This window comes from Coloeus monedula (genome assembly GCF_965178545.1).
Source record: "Coloeus monedula genome assembly, chromosome: 9".
Lineage (NCBI taxonomy): Eukaryota > Metazoa > Chordata > Aves > Passeriformes > Corvidae > Coloeus > Coloeus monedula.
Window position 1 is genome coordinate 12,167,985 of NC_138789.1, and position 16,780 is coordinate 12,184,764.

General features: G+C 38.8%; 1 pseudogene across 1 annotated transcript; it reads right to left on the reverse strand.

Moving 5' to 3' along the window:
- Positions 1–687: 687 nt before the first annotated feature.
- On the reverse strand, positions 688–14,851 carry LOC309576269 (RNA-binding region-containing protein 3-like; annotated as a pseudogene). Its single transcript has 15 exons — positions 14,576–14,851; positions 13,519–13,566; positions 12,282–12,400; positions 11,585–11,662; positions 10,759–10,870; positions 10,215–10,283; positions 9,437–9,586; positions 8,387–8,512; positions 7,488–7,624; positions 6,554–6,715; positions 6,285–6,379; positions 6,147–6,205; positions 5,449–5,581; positions 4,497–4,569; positions 688–914 (listed from the first exon to the last, which is right to left on the reverse strand). The product of its transcript is annotated as an RNA-binding region-containing protein 3-like (transcript).
- Between the last annotated feature and the right edge of the window lie 1,929 nt (positions 14,852–16,780).

Here is a 16,780-nt window from a genome sequence, read left to right on the forward strand (position 1 = left end):
TAGGACATATCACTGTAGAACCATAGAAGCATTTAAGCTGAAAAAGCCCTCTAGGATCGAATGAACAATTACACAGTCCCCATGGGAATACAGCAAATAAGCTAAGAATAATTCCAGTAAAAGCATTCTGAAGTAACCTGCTAAGCCAGTTCATATTGGGAAAAAACCAGCAAAGATACACTTACTTTGGTTCAGCCGTCAATATTAGTGATTTAGACTGTTTGCAGCTGGAATGACAAAAACAAATCTTTTACACCAGCCAGCTCCCACACCATCAACTATGATTTAGTAATTTATGGAATAACTTTTAAGTCCACTGGACTGGAATCTCTTGTTAATTAACTGTCATTGTAATGTTTCCCACATGGTTTTCCACTAACCAGCCCAATATGTAGCAAATCCTACTATGTGACCACTGTTACTATCACCCTTCAACAGGGCAAGAACCACATCTATACTATACAGTTTTAACTGCTACTCTGGTTTTAATGACTTCGGTCTCACTAGTAACAGTTTCCAAGTTGCAGATAAATGATACAAGCTAATTACTGAGGAAAAACAGTGCCCAGTTTCAGAGTACAAATTCAGGCCAGTGCACCAGTCCTCCTGCTTGGTCTCCAAGACAAGAAGATCCATCCCACTCAAAACCCCAAAAATAAAAGTCAAAATGAAGAGAAGACAGCAAAATGAAGAGGAAGGGAATAATTTATTAGACTTCACAAGCAATCTAAACATACATTTATGATGCAAGTCTTGTGATACTTAGAGATATATGTAATCTTCAAGACGAGAAAATTTATTCTCTGCCTTACATACTTTAGAAATGCAACTACGCACAGTTCAAGAGTCCTGATGATTACACTGCTTCTTCCCCAGCTTGTGAATACTTGAAAGAGATGGAACACAAGAGGGACCTGGAACATCACAAAGGCATGTTAAAAGTAAGAACTACTAGAAAACAGCAGTGTTATACTGGCTTTTGACAACTAAATTGAAAGATGCTTAGTATTTTAAAAGGTGCTTAATGTCTGTAAAAATACATCTTAAAAGGTGCAGGCTGTATTAATTTTATAGTATAGAAAGTTAAACAGTAATGCAGTATGAAACCCACAAGAAACATGTAAGTCACTAGCAACAACACTACCTCAGTGCAGAGAGCAATCTAACAAAACCCAACCAACCAACAAAAAGGTAGCAATGATTAATAGTTGATTATTAGTCCAGCTCCAAATACTTAATTGCAAGATATTGTTAATTTTTTTCTTCTTTACTCAAAAAAGATGAAGTAAGGAACGTATAAACTACATCAACTTCAGATTGTTTCTCATAAACCAGGACAACAGTAATCATCAAATGATCTAAAATACTGGTCAACCCTTAATATTAAGACTGCTCTGCAACATATTTTAGCCAACATATTATTATTATTATATCAATAGGTATTTAAAGAAAAACAAGGTAACTTGGTCAGTGTGAGCTCAGCACAGCTTCACACAGATCAGCTGGTATGAGCTAGAACTGTTTCACTAAGGAATGGGACCACAAATTAGTACAGTATATGACCTCTGAGGAAGAAGGTGAAGGCCACCTTTTGAGACTAGGAATCTTCATTGTGTCTATTCACACAACACAGACAACTCATTGGTTTCTTTTTACCCCCTGAAAAAGTTTGCTTTTGAAAATTACTAGATTAGCTCAAGGTAAAACACGTTAACTCCTCCCCACACCTACTCTACATGAAAACTTAAGATGCAGTTGAGTGCTACAGGAAACATTGCACAAAAAAGGATACAACAAGAAAGGATACACTCTGCATGACAGTATTACTGCAGTATTTACGCAGGAATGTTTCTAAAGAAGAACAGCAGAATGTGGTTTAATTTCACTTGATTCTCAGTATTGCACATACATAAGTTTATGCTACCTAGCAAAACCAAATATGCCTCCTCCTCGATAAAAAACAGTTCTAACCCTTATGAGATTTAAAGAAGGCTAATGAGTCCATCAACACTAAACTTCATATTCAAAAGTAAATGTGTTTTTTGATAACTTGAACTATTAGGACACCAGCAGATTTTTCCCTCTCCTTCAAGCCATTTTTCAGATTCACTTTATTTCCATCAGGTCCAAAACCCAATCATGTTTCCCTTTAATGCCAGCTTTTAAACCACTTCTTCCCTATGAGGAAGCTGGAGACCTCTCAACATCAGTTTCTTCCACATAACTTTTCTCCCCAAAAAGTTGTATTTTAGCTACAGGAAAAAGTCACTCTAAGTGAACTTATTTGCCAGTCCATCAAGAAAAAGACATTTCAGCCAGCAAGGAGTTAAATAGTATTTTTATGAACCATATGTATTATTTTCTCAAAAAAAAAAAAAAAAAAAAAGGAAAAAAATCTTTGTAGAGAAATAAAAACCAGGAAAAAAAATTCAAAAAAAAATCAATCAACCCTAGACTCAAGTTTTTATAATGCAATTTTGTATCATAAATCAGCATCCATCAGAATATTCCAGCAGGAACAGAATAACAGTCATGTCGCAATAGGGTTCAGCTTAACCATTAGTTGGGAAATGAAACAAGTATTTTTAATTAAACCTCATCGATCCCTAGAAATCTGTGTAACTCCATGGCACACTGTATGATTGCAACATATAAACAGTCACGGTAAGGGAGAAGTTCTGCCCATGGACAGAACACCAGTGACACTTGTAAGATGGTAACTCATGTAAGACTTCCAGGTGCACACAGAAGTATGGCTTTGCTCACTCTGGAAAAAGCTTCTGAGTTGACCATCAACATAGTAACAAATAAGCACCTTGTTATTTTCTTTATGTAATTCAAGTATTTAGCATTTTTAATGCATTCAGAATAAATGTACAAAATTAATTGAAAAGACATGGAATTCCTGGGAAGAATAAAAGTGATCAGGCTTCATCTATCAGGCTCTCCACTAGCTAAAATGCTTCAATTTTTTTTAAATTAAAAAAACCTTAGTAATCTTATTAGACACTAGATAACATAAATAGAAGGTTTTTTCTAACAAGAAAGAAGTGAGAAACAAAACTGAAATATTCTCATAATACTTGGTCCTAACAGAATACTTATTTCTCTCTTTTCAATGACCAGTATGGAAGAATGCCTATAAAAAAGTGATCTTTAATTTGACAAAATACAGATTTTGCAAACCACAATCATTAACACAAAATAGCAACTAAGACCAAATAGCATCTCAGCTATGAGGGAAACAAGTTTAAATGCAATCTGATTTAAGAAATCCTTAGACAATGGACAGAATGAAGAACTTGCAATTAAACTAGCTGTTAAAAACAGAAATACTACCATCACAATAACCACACTGTGGGCTTTACAACCAATTAGTAAAAATCAAAACCATCTGTTCACATCCTTTATTTCAAATTCACATTTCCTTCAGAGTAGCAAGGATCAAGCTCCAGATTAAAAACACACCATGGATTAAGCAGAAGGATTCATATGCACTCAGCCTAAGATTTCAGTGAATTTTGTTTTAAGCGGAGGCATAACCAGTGATCTCCAACTGTAACCAGAAATTAAGTTCAGTGCCATATAAATTTGAGCTAGTTCATGTATCAGAGGGTGCAGACTGAGAAATAATGCTTTTTATTCTTGTACCAGTTACTTCATATGGTCATTTGAGAGTACACTATGCAAACGTTTTCAGGCCATGAAACCACTCAGTTCAGTTAGAGCTGGTTTTGCTTGAGTTACTCTCATAAAAATGAAATACTCAGAGAAGGTACCAGTGAGGTAAAGCTACACGGTAAGAAATAAAGTTAAATAACAATTAACTTTCTGCTAGAAGCTACTTTCTCCTCATGTTTAAATAATGCCAAAAATCAGGACCTATACATTCCACAACAAAGGAAGCCTTGATCAATGCAACATCAAGCAGCACTTTCTAACAAAATACCCTTCACTAATTCAGGCAAGTTTAAAGGATGCTGCAACAGCACTAAGAACTCATTTTCCAAAGTTAGCAAAGATCCTTTACAGCTAGCAGAAGTTTATTGCTGGAACCAGTTCTTCAGGATCACTTTACAATGTCAGGAATGGAAGGGAAGGAGTTCAGAGGCAACACTTTTCAATACCAAAACCCTGGAAGTTTACTAAAAGGTAAGTGGTCCAATTCTACAGAATTACTCTCTTTAGCTTCCCAGAATAAGGATTAGAGAATCTGACAAATACCCTACAATACCAGGATTACAAAAATATGAGTCTCTGAGTTTTTTAACACAGAAAAAACCAAAGTTTTAAACTTAAACCGACTATACACTTTGCACTCTGTTTTTCTGATATAAGCACACATTTAGGAAAAGAAATTTGTATGGAACATTTCCTCTCCATCATCAGTACTCCTAAAGAAGCCATTAAAGAGACAGTAAATAAAAACAAACAAACACTAACAAAAAAACCCCAGCCCAATTCTTTATTTTTACTTTCAGGCAGAGAGTCCATACCTTGTGCAGCGTTTTACTTTTTTCTCTTCCCTTCGTTGGCATCCTGTTTTGGTCTAGCTGAACGAGCAAATTGCTGAGATTCTGTTGAGGACTACAAGTGTCTGATAAGTAGAAGTTAACCAAGAAAGAAAAAAAAGATTACTTCTGCAAAGACATCTAGAAAGTGACCTTTACCTCAATCAATTCTACTACAGTATGAAGTATTGTTATAACAATAGTGTCTATCAGTCAAGATCAGGACCTCACTGATACACACTACAGAAGTTATTAGAGAGCCTGTCCAAGAGCTTGCAATAATAAGTAAATAAGGAGGACTAACTGGGAATGGGTTAGATGCAAATGGAGTAACTACAGTAGGATAAATGCTTGATATTTACAAATGTCCAACCCAGCACGTTAATTCATAACTTTGACGTCTCAGTATTTGGGAGGAAAAACAGTAAAAGCAGCAGATGCTGGGCTTAATGTGAGTGTAAATAAACTGTGAAATATTTAAGTGAAAAATAAGAAAGGACTCTCACACAAAAAACCAGTGCTATGCAATCAAAAAGTGACAGTTCCAGCTGAAACACCAGTCTAGAGACCATTTACTCTAATAGGAAAATTTCTTATGTTCTTGATTCTGTAAACACAGACCTAGCCAAGTCTAAAACCTTGTATTTAGTTTAAATATAGTGGTCATACAAGCTAAATTATCTTTTGTATTGTCTTTGCAGGATCAAAGAGGTAAGACCAGAGAAATTTGTTTTAAAATAAAGCACTTTTACTGTCCTGTTTTAGGAGAGGTGCCTCTATGTTATTTTCAGCTACCATAAAATTAACAATACTACACTGTGTTATGCTGACTGGTTCTCTTAAGGCACTTTCTATTTTGCAGAGCACTATGACAGCAAAACTAGAGATTGGCAGCAAGTACAAAGAATATAAGGTAAATGCTTGAAGAAAAGGATACAACCACCATGGGTTTTTCAAATAAGACATAGCCATTTGCTTCTTTTAGTGCTTTAGCAGCTGCTTTTTCATTGGGAAGTCCAATGAAAGCTTGTCCCTTCATACGGCCTTCTTTCATCAAACGGATATCAAACCTAGGGGCACAATGGAGAATGGCAATTACTCATTTTTAACAAACCTTGCAGATTTCACAGTACAAATGTATTCTCATGCTTCAAGTTGGAGAAAAAGCAGAAACAGAAGCAAAGCCTACAAGGAGGAATGACATCCTTGGAGACCATTTTGCTTGGGGAAACCATTTACTAAAAGGTAATAGACTGCAGGAGGGCAAATTGATGTGCAGTACTACCAAATAGGACATATGCAAAATGATCAGATACAAACACCTACACAGTTCATTCTGTGTCACACAGCCAAGAAAAGCAAACCTGAGAATGAAAATATGATAAAAATATAATAAAAATTTATAATAATATAAATATATATAATAATAAAAATAATAGGATCTTCAGTCACTGTTCATAAAATAATTCTATTTCTTTACTTGTTATAAATGAAGATTTTCAGGTCTAACACTATTTTTTTAATGCAGAAACACAAAAAATGTAAATATGACTATTTTTAAAATCACAGTTTTCAGCAGTGCCATAGAAATTAATTTAAAAGGCTTAATTTCAACCAAGTACCAAATGAACTCACATATTGCGTTCCACCTCCGACTGGAAGTCAACATATCTTCCAAAAATGAACTTGAGATCCTGAAATTAAAGTGTAGGGTGAAGAGAAATGCTAAGAAAAAGCCCTTTTGATAGATATTTAATTTCCTTGTTTACCTACCTTTTCTTGAACTTGTTTAGCTAGATTCTTCACATATATCCTGCAATTTGGATCACCTGGCTCATAGTTTTTGAAAACAGAAAATTTTTCCATTTCTTGAAGACAAAAAAAATAAATCATACTTTAGGTCATTTACTTTGCACATTTGCTCACATATACCTAAGTATAAAATAATTTAATATACGATCAATTAAGAAAAGAAACATTTAAGCTGTTTGTTGCAACAAATCAAAAAGCTATTACTAGATAATCTATTCTCATAGTTATACCTTCTCTAGAAAGTCTGTTTTTTTCTAGATCCTTTCTAGAAATAAATTCTGATGGTATTTCATCATCCTCCTCTTCAGTTTCCATTTTATCATTTGAGCTTGGAGCTGGGAAAATCCTTCCAAAGCCTGTATTATTGATTTCTTCTGTGCTTGCATAAAGGTCTGAAATTTCAACAAATTACATAAATGGTTGGTACATTTATTCACAACAAGATCAAGAGCCAACAAGAACACCAAACTCTTTCCAGCAACATTTTAATAGAGCAGACTTTGTAAGGCAATTTGAATACATCCCTAACAAGAGTCTTAATCCTTAGTTTGACAAAACCACCTGCTCTGTAGAGTCCTCTACAACCCCATGTAGCCATGGCACACATTAGTTAGCATAAAACTTGCCTGGCTGTTTAAGCCTGTATCCATTGCAGTATTTTCCTTTAAAGAAACTGGATGTTACTGTAAAGTACCAAGAATCACAGATTGACCATAACCCTCTAAAAAGCCATCACACCTCATTGTTATCATTGCCCAGCATTTTTATGGCAGATAATCAGTGCACCACAGAGAAAGGGCTGGCAATCACTTGGATGCTGCTCTCTAAGAGGTGGAAAAGGAAAACCTGAAATTAGCCTGATAGATTCATTTACACCCTAAAATACTGAGAATGCATTTGTAACATTTCCATCCTAACATACAGAAGACAGTGCAATTCACCATAAAACTATAGAGCACAGAGGAGAGAGACCTCTAAAATCCTCTGGATCCTCTCCAAAGCTTGTAACATGGGAAAAACAGCAAATGCAAACATGATGCAACTTGGTGTTGAAAGCTCCAATATCATAGAAAAGAATTTCCTGGCATAAATTTCAGCACCCTTCTACACACTGAAGCCACGTGATTTTAACATTAAATACATTTGAAGTACAAACTCTCTTACCATTTTTGTCTTCTTTTTCTGAGTTTATCTGAAGAACAGCTGGGATCTCAGCACTAATATGAAACTCTATTTTTTTATGACCTACATGCTGTGGCTGCTCAAAGACATCTGAAGGTGTCAGTATAGGGTGCAAGTTACTGTTTAAAACAACAATACATTAATTAAAGATTCAGACACTAATGAATGCATGGTCAAATACAAGATTTCTTCCAGTTAAATTTTATGCTGTTGTTTACCACAAACACATGTTCTCCATTTCATACATTTCACCGAAGAGAGTTTCAGGTGATTAGAACACTGCAAATACAGTAGGTATGTCTGGCATGGGAGCAAAACCAAGAATCACATACCACAGTACAAAACACACAGGCATTTATTAAAAACTTCATCAGTAACTTAAGCATGAAAAATAACTGGCCTTGCTGCTGCTCTCACCTAGTGTATTATATATTTATTATATATATATTTAACTACTGTATATTAAAAAATACATAGCAGATCACTTGGAGGAAGCAGGCAGCTGTTAGTAAAAACACATTCACAATCATTCATCACAACATAGAAATACTGCACTGCTGTCTACTGGGGCATACAACTGCAGTTTCAAAACCCAAACTTAGTTTAAACTAAGTCAGTTTCTATTCTTCCAGTATCATACTTTTAACTTTTTGTTTTAAGAAGCAGCCCAAACACTAAATCTAAATTTCTTCTGTCAGAGTTGTTATGTCAAACTAGCTATCTTTTTATGGAAAGGAATTTCTATTAGTTTGACAGGAAGAGAAACAGAGCTTGAATCAGGCACACTTTAAGGTTGTTGAGCAGACTTCAGTTCAAAAGAGAGGAAAATTTTGACTTTTAGAGCAATAAAACCAATAGGATAAGTGCAAAAAACCACAAACCTGTGGGAAGTACACACAGGAACATTCAACATGTCTTTAATTCTTTGCTTTTTTCTAACGCCACGTTTCTTTGTGTTTATTGGTCTTTTAGGCTGAAGGGTTGCTAATTCCATCAACTTGGTCATTCTATTTTACACAAAAACAAAACAAAGTGGTTTACAGTTTATTTGAAAATACTCGTTTTGAAAACCCTCCCCTTTCCTTAAAGCCCTTGACATAGAACTCTTCAGAATTACAGAACTAGCTACCTTAAAACTGACACTGTAACACACAGCAAATCAATACACACAGAGCACTTAAGGACTGACCAAAATCGTAACAGGTTAGTGATGCCCTTCCTTCCCCAAGCATGCTCCTTTCTGGGACACTGAAGCTGTGAGAGAAGCTGTGATGCTCCAAGCTGAACCTGATTTTTATAACACTCAACAGGGGTAGCTTTTTCCAAATGATGTATTTTTCCAAATAAGGCATAGGGACTTCCTGATTTACTTCTCAGTTTAGACAGCAAAGAAAAAAGCTGCTTTTTAATTTAGTGTTAGTTTAAAAACTGAAAAACAAAAATACAGCTATGATGTAATTCAGTTGCAAAACGGAAAGAGAATCCTCAGCACAAATATCATCACCCCCAGCAATACCCGCTGAGGCACAAAGAACATCTGGGAAGTTGGTGTGCATATATGATTAAGGCTGAGTAGTCAATTTAGTAAAGATGGGGAGCAAAGAAGACTTCAGAAAATGAACTCATTTCTGCTCCTTACATCTGCACTCTTCAAGCTGAGCTTTTGTTTAGTTGGGTTTTTTTGGACATGGGAACAAATGACAATTTGCACACCAATAGGCCACTTTCCTTTTCTTACTGCATTTAAACCAGCACTGTCCTTCTGTCCTCCAGAGTTTCTCTAAGCATCTGGAAAGATTTCTACATGCTCTCTCTACTAGATACTACAGCTATATTCTGCAAACATTTACATTTGCTGAACTAGAAGACAGAAAAGTAAAACTACCACTTTAAGCAAGCCCAAAAGCTTGCAAACAACTGTAAATGCATACCTCTCCTTTTCCTCATCATTATCACTTTCATATTCTGATTCATCCCCACTAGACAGTTGCTCTTCTTCCTCTTCAGGCAAAGGAGGCTCTTCAGGAGGCAGAGGTGGGATTGGGGGGGGGTGGCACAGGCACTGGTAAATACTCTTCATACTAATTACGGGAGAAAGTTTAAAAAATTAAACTTTTTAAAGAAAAAAACCCAAATGTATCTTGTTTACTTAATAAAAACAGTCAAAGCAATAAATGATAATTTGACAAGAAGTATTTTCTCAAAGCATGCTTATAGGGATCTAGATGCCTTTTTGGTAAACTACATTACTAAAGAAAAACTTTCCACAAGCAAAAGAAAGTTAGCTGCTTTCTGATGCATAACAGTGAATGTTTTCCTTCTTTGAAGTTGAGGTGATAAAAAACATACAGCAACCATGATCCTGGATTTTCACTTTGCACTCAGTTTCAAAGACTTTCCCAAGAAGAATAAGGTCAAAACATATGGGTGGAGGTTTAAGCTCCAAAGCCATCTCAGTTTCAATAGTGAACCAACATTTTGAAACATTCCAGTGCTGCTGCCATAGATGTGTATTTCTTTGTTCTAAGTCCAGTCAAAACAACTTCTTCAGAAGACGAACATGCACATCGTACCCAGTGAAATGCAGCAGGATTTGCAATCCTCTAGAGACTCCTCCAGCTTTTAGAACTTAGATCTCCTACCATGCTGCTAACATTTTAAATTGTGAATCAATTCTACAGTACTGACAATATATATTTAAAATGTTACCATGGGAGGGCGAGCAGCAATTGGTCCAAAAGGTGGAGGAAGATTCATTTTATTCATTAGATGAAGTACCTGAAATTATTCAAAATAAGTAAAGTTTCCTTTAAATAAGTAAGTGATATCAGTTCCTTGCAAAGTAAAAATAGCGAATCACTTTCGGGAGGTGTAAATCAGCAGTTTTAATGCTCATGAACAATGTGAAACCTCTACTTGAGATCCAACACTAATGGTCAATATAAGCAACACCCTAACAAGGCTAATAAAATAAGTACAGCATCTCCTCAGAATGAAATTCCAGGTGCTCAAATCACATCTAATGAGGAAGAGCATATCCAGACAAGTCTTCAGTGTCAATTAAGTAAGCTACCTCTGGTTAATAAAATCTCATTACCTCAACATAGCAAAAAACTAAGATTGGTTAACACTATCACAAAAAAAAACCAATTTAATATTTACTATGACAACAGAATTACTTTTGTGGATAATTAAAAGAGGGAAAAATAGATGGTTTTAATTTTATACTATTTTTTTTCTGTTTTTTACTTACCTGGACATAAAATTTGGGCACACTTGCCAAGGCATTTGCTATATTTGCTAGAATTGCACTTGAAGGTGGTGGATACAAATATTTGAGGCAAGAATTGATGGGAAAGGTGAGGCTGAGGAAAAAAGATTAAAAACAAGACGCCTTAACATTACTGCCACTTAATTACTGGTAACAATTAATGATTACTAGAGGCTTAACTATTGATTACATCTGAAGTAACACTGAAATATTACTATTTCCCCTAGAATAGTTTTGGGCCACTTACAATGCCTTTAACATCAAGGAGTAGTCCCCAATGCATGACAGATTTACTGGGCTTGGGCATAAAGAAATTATCAACCCATGCAGAAGCCTAAAGCAAACAGAAACAATCAACATGTCCAAAACCAAAAGCACAGCATAGCAGGCTGTACAAATATCATAAACTCAGTGCTCAAAATGTTCCAAAAATTTACTTCTTCCTGTATGCAAAAATGAAAAGGGGGGGGGGGGGGGGGGAAGGAAGAAACGTCTAGAAAGACAAGTGAATGGAATTCTGCTGTTAACACCGGGACAACCTCAGCCCTCTGATGCCCGAGAAAGCAATGCCCAGTGCTAGAAGGCTTTTCTGCAATCCACAACTTCATAGCTCAGAGCACCAGTCACTACCCAACTGTGAGGATTCTAAACTTGAGGAACTGAAACTTCGTCTTTATGACACCTCCCACAGCTTTGCCTGTGGAACATACGAGGAAGCTAAACTGTTGTTCCACAGTACATAACACATTTCAAAATAATCTGTAACAGAATAAAATAATTAAGACAAATAAAAAACCCCCACACTAACCCATGGTTTGGTGCAATTCCATTCTCTATTTTAACACAGTTCGGTTCTATCTTTTCTTCTTTCACTGGTTCTTCTGAACTGAAAATTAATTTAGTCTTAATTAAAACAGAGCAAAATTTAAGTATGCCTTATGTAATATATAAAATATGCATCCTCTATTAATAAATATAAAAAATAAGTTAGCACAGGTATTTCTAACATATTTTACCAATTGTACTACTACAGCTGTTATCAATTCTTCATAGTTAACACGTGGATAATTACAATAGTGACAGTCTTCTCAAATAAATACTCATGTAGATTTAAGTAAGTCTTCCTATATTCAAACACTCCTGACTTAAATCCACTCACAGTAAAAGAACTGAAATTACTGGTCATGCACTCTGTTCTGAGACCATAAATTCAAAGGTATTAAATTATTGATTTGTTCCTATTTAGAAAGTGGAATAAATAACTTGAAACCTCTACTACAATACTTTTAGTTACACACTATTACATAGCTTTTATCAGTTATTTACACATTCCACAGGTAATGACACAGTTCTACGGGGAGGAATGCAGTCACTTGCCTATAGATCTGAACCTGTTTGTTAAGACTCCAAGTGGTTACAATTTATCCTTTGAGTTAGAAGTACCAGGAATCCAGAACCTCCTTTCCTTGACCACAAACATAACAAGGAAATTATTCTTCACATACCTTTTGCACTTGTCTGAGACAGAAGGCTGGCTAAGTACCTGTGCACTCTCCTGCTCCTTTGCAAACTCAACTACTAACGTGTGACCTAAAAGTTTCAGCTGATGCAGTCTTGATAAAGCCTTCAAGTAATTACAGAGAAGGAAAGAAAGAAAGAAAGGGAAGAGGACAAACATGAGATTTATTTCAAAGCTTCACTGTTTTTCCTTTGATTGGTAAACTGGCCATAGGATGCAGTCCCAGCTGCTTTAAGCTAAGTCTGTGCTACTGTGGACACGAGAGTTCTGCATGGTTTGTGTCTTCACAGCCCCACTTTTTGCAGCATTTCCTGCTGGCAGGAAGGAAAGGGACAAGGCTGCACAGCCAGAACCACTGCAGAGTTCTGTCACCTGAACACAGCAGCAGCCTTAACAATCAAGACTTTTCACACAGCCTAGTAAAGCCCTGGGATTTCAAGTAACCAGTCTTTTGTTCCTGAAGTACGAACATGGTAAACTCTCTCAGTAACAGCTGGGAATTTTAAAATCAAGATTCCTAGGAAGATCCAGCTTTCTTCAAGTCCAGAACCCAATAGGCTGCAAACAACTGACACAAGCAACTAATTCACCCCTGTTGACCTCACACAGTCGCTAACTTTTTGAGTAGTCCTATAAAGTGTGGTCTGAAAAAAAAAAATAGAAGCAATGCAAAAAAAACCAACCCAAGGTATAAGGGGGAAGATCTGGACCCAGGCTTTTTAACCAGACTAGTATTTAAACAGCATTATTAGTATTACCTTTTTGGCATCCATATCCCCTGTAAATACGATAGTTTTCTTATCAAAGTTGGGCATTCATGGCAGATGTGAATTGTCAGTATCGCTAGGGCTGACTTTTATGGCAAATACACAATTATGCAGGAGACAGGAAACTATATTTGGTTTATAGTTTGTATATAAATGCACACACATCCTAAACAGGGCTCTGATCAGTCTTGGCTTCTGTAAGCCAGGCTCTATGTGACAGGTTGGATCAGATGACTTCCACAAACCCCTTTCAACCCACCTTTCTTGGGACTCTACAAAAAGCGTTCAAAAATTTCATCAAGTCCTGCAAGCAAATCCTGAAACAGAACTCTAGTACAACATTGTACTGCTTTGTTTTTTCTTAGCACTAAGTAGCAGACGATGCGTAAAACATATCAGAGCACCGGCAATTCAGAAAAGCACTTTGCTAAAACATTCAGTAAACTCAATACAAACCTTTGCAGCTGCATTTTCACTGGGAAAGGTAGCAAAAGCAGTATGTTTCTAGAAAACAAACAAAAAAAAGTTATAACATATTTGAATCAAAAGGGTATGAGATTGCATGTGAAACACTAAGCCACAAGCACTTTATTAGTTCAAGTTTACATATTTGAAAGCTTCCAGAGGGTAGTCCTCTAACTCCCATTTGGGGAAAACATGAAGGACTAGAAAACATTTTTCTTATGAATTTAGGAAAAGTACCTCCTGCAGTCAAAATTAAGACAGGAACTCAGCAGTCTGAGGACTACAGGAGAAGTGTTTCTTTTCTAGTGAGCAAAAACCATCCTAAACTGCAAGGAAGTATATAAGGATAAAAACGTCTAATCCTCTTCCAAACCAGAAAATTTATTTGAGCACTTCACAAAATATTTTCATCAAAGTAACTCCTAAAAGTAATACTATTCCTGCTACAAAAGTTGCAACTATTGTGCTCTGAGCGTTCGAACGGTTTCTAACTTCTTCCCCTAGTTTTCAGGTTTTGAAAGAACATTAGCCTCCCAAATTAAATCAAATCCTCACAGAATACACCCCTCAAAATTAAAATTGTTTTAGCAAACTTCATTACTTCATCTTACCACTACATGATTCCGTACCCAAAATCACTGTAACGAAGTCGTTATATTTGATATCCTATAAAGAAAGCATGACCCTGATAAAATATGCAGACAGCATCTATCTGTAGTTCTGCAGAATATAAGGCTCTTTATGAACAGTACTTGTCACCAAACAAATACATCCATACTTCCGTAATTTGGAGGAAGAAAAAAGCAAAACAGAGTTTCAAGAGACACGCTTGTGAAACTGCATCCCTAGACGTGACAAGCGGCCCTTCGGCACTGCTTTACCACAGCCTCACTGCTGGCAGCAAGAGGCAAAGCCGCGGGCGGGGACAGGACCCCGGAGCCAGCCGCTGTCCCGACCGCCCCGCCAGGCTCCCCGGGAGCGGGACCCCCGCGCCGGCCCAGGCCCCGGGCTCAGCCCTGCCTGCGGCCCGCCCCGGCCCGGCGCTCACCAGCCGCCCGTGGTCCGACAGGACGCGCACAGACACGGCCCCGAAGTGCTGCAGCAGATCCTCCTTCTCCGCCGCCGTCAGCTCGGCGGGCAGGTGCCGCACCAGCAGCGTGCGCCCGCGCCGCCGCGAGACACCGGGGTGCAGCGGGACGGCGCCCAGCCCCGGACCCAGCCCCGGCCCCGGCCCCGGCCCCAGCCCTGGGCCCAGTCCCGGCCCCGGCCCCGGCCCCGGCCCCGTCCCGCCCGCCCGCAGCTCCTCAGAGCCCGGCGCCGCCATCGCCGGGCCGGGCAGGGGAACCGCCGCGCGCCGCCAGCACCAGGGCGCAAATCGCGCGAGAACCGAGGCGAGAGCCGCTGCCTCAGGTCTCGCGAGACTGGCGCCCCCGGCGGACACGGCGGGAAGGGCGCTGCGGCGGGAGCGGCCCCTCTGCACGGAGTCCGCCTTGGGAAGCGCGCAGTGATGCTCCCAAGGGAGACGGGACCCTCCCCTTCCCCTTTAACGCTTAGGAGCTTGTCTTCAGACCAAGTCCTAATAAGTGTTGCTTTCAGAAGTGCCTTCTCCTCAGCCTTTAGCTGAAGAGACTTCTCCCTCCCTCCCTCCCTCCCTCAGCTGAATAGCGAGGCGCTGTGTCGTGGCTGGCACAGGCATTAACCTGCCGCCTCGGGGCAGCAGCTGTGCCTGGCCAGGGGAAACAGCCGTAATTACAGCCTGTAACGGGATGATGCAGCGTCAGCAGTGAGGATGGACAGATTCCTGCCACCTACAACTGCAGCCACACAGGCGGCTCCAAAGCCTGCCTTGTTCTGAAGGACATAGGCTGTGATCTCAAAAGAGGGTGAAATCCCCAACCTCGGCTGATGAAATCTCAGCGCTTACCACACCTAATTAGCTTCTTTGCTGGCTGGCAAAAGCCACGCCTGCCTGTGTCACTATTGCCACTGGCTGTGGGTTCCACAGAGCCACAGCGCCTGATGCTGCAGTGCAGAGCCTGCAGGACTTGCCCTGGCTCTGAGTCGCTGGAGCACACAGGGACACCCAGGATCTGGCACTGGGCTGGGGGGCGCTGGAGCCAACCACAGAGAAAACATGCTTGGTACTGGTGAGTAGGGATGGGTGTTTCTCACAGCTCTCCACAGAAAAATCAAGGCCTTCAGTCCATAAAGTTTTCAAGGCCCCTTCAATTTTCCTGAAGGGTCATGAGAGACCTGGCACTGTGTGCACAGTGCACCTCAAGGGTCTTAGGCCATGCATATTTGGTGACTGAATACTGACAGTCTGACCACTGTGGGTGGTCATAGTGGTCTCATTAGGTCGATCAGATGACAATCCAAATTCATCCAAATGAGTTTCAGAAGGAGCTGGGTAAAAAAGGATCTTCTAAAGGGATGTGTGAGAAAACCAGAAATGTAGGAGCAATTTCTTACAGGGTCTGTTACTGCATTTTTGTTGCTGCCATAAGTATAAGCTAGGAAATACCTATGAACGGGGAAGGTGGAATAATTGACACACAATGTGCAAATAGAGCAGTGTATTTTCTCTCTTGATAACACCAGCAGTACTGGGTTTTTTTCTCAGGCTGTTGAAACTTTAAAAGTAACACTGGCCAGCCTAGCCAGTTCTCTGTGTGGCTTGTGGTTTGTATACAGTCCAGAAGATTTTCTGGGATATGCTGGTCAACATGCAATTGTAGCAGATGGGAAGATAACAATTGTAAAAGCAAGCCTGTGGTGGCTGTGCTGCTGCATCCTGTTTAAATTGGCCTGACTTGCACTTCACTCCTGGTCATGACTTCAGAGAACTTTTTATGCAGCAGATCTGTGAAACTTGTTGGCAAAGCAAACCTTTCTGTTTCCCTCTTAGTGCTCTAGTACATTCCAGTTATTAATCTGTACATCATTCACCAGATGGTGAAATAATGATATAACTTACATGTTTTCTCCTCAGAACTAAGAAACACTGTTCCCAGTTCTGGTCAGAGAAGGCTGAAGAAAATATGTACTCTTTAATTACACTGAACAATTGACAAGAACTGCTTCATGTGAAATAACTAGTATCTCATGGCTCTTCATCCCACCTGTTCCTCCTACCACAGAATCTCCCTCAAAACAAGAGAAAAACTCTTTTGAAGTCTCTTCACCCTGTTAAACCATACAGCTGAAGCTGAGTATCTCTAGAGCAGAGGTTTAACTTAGTAACCAAGCAAGT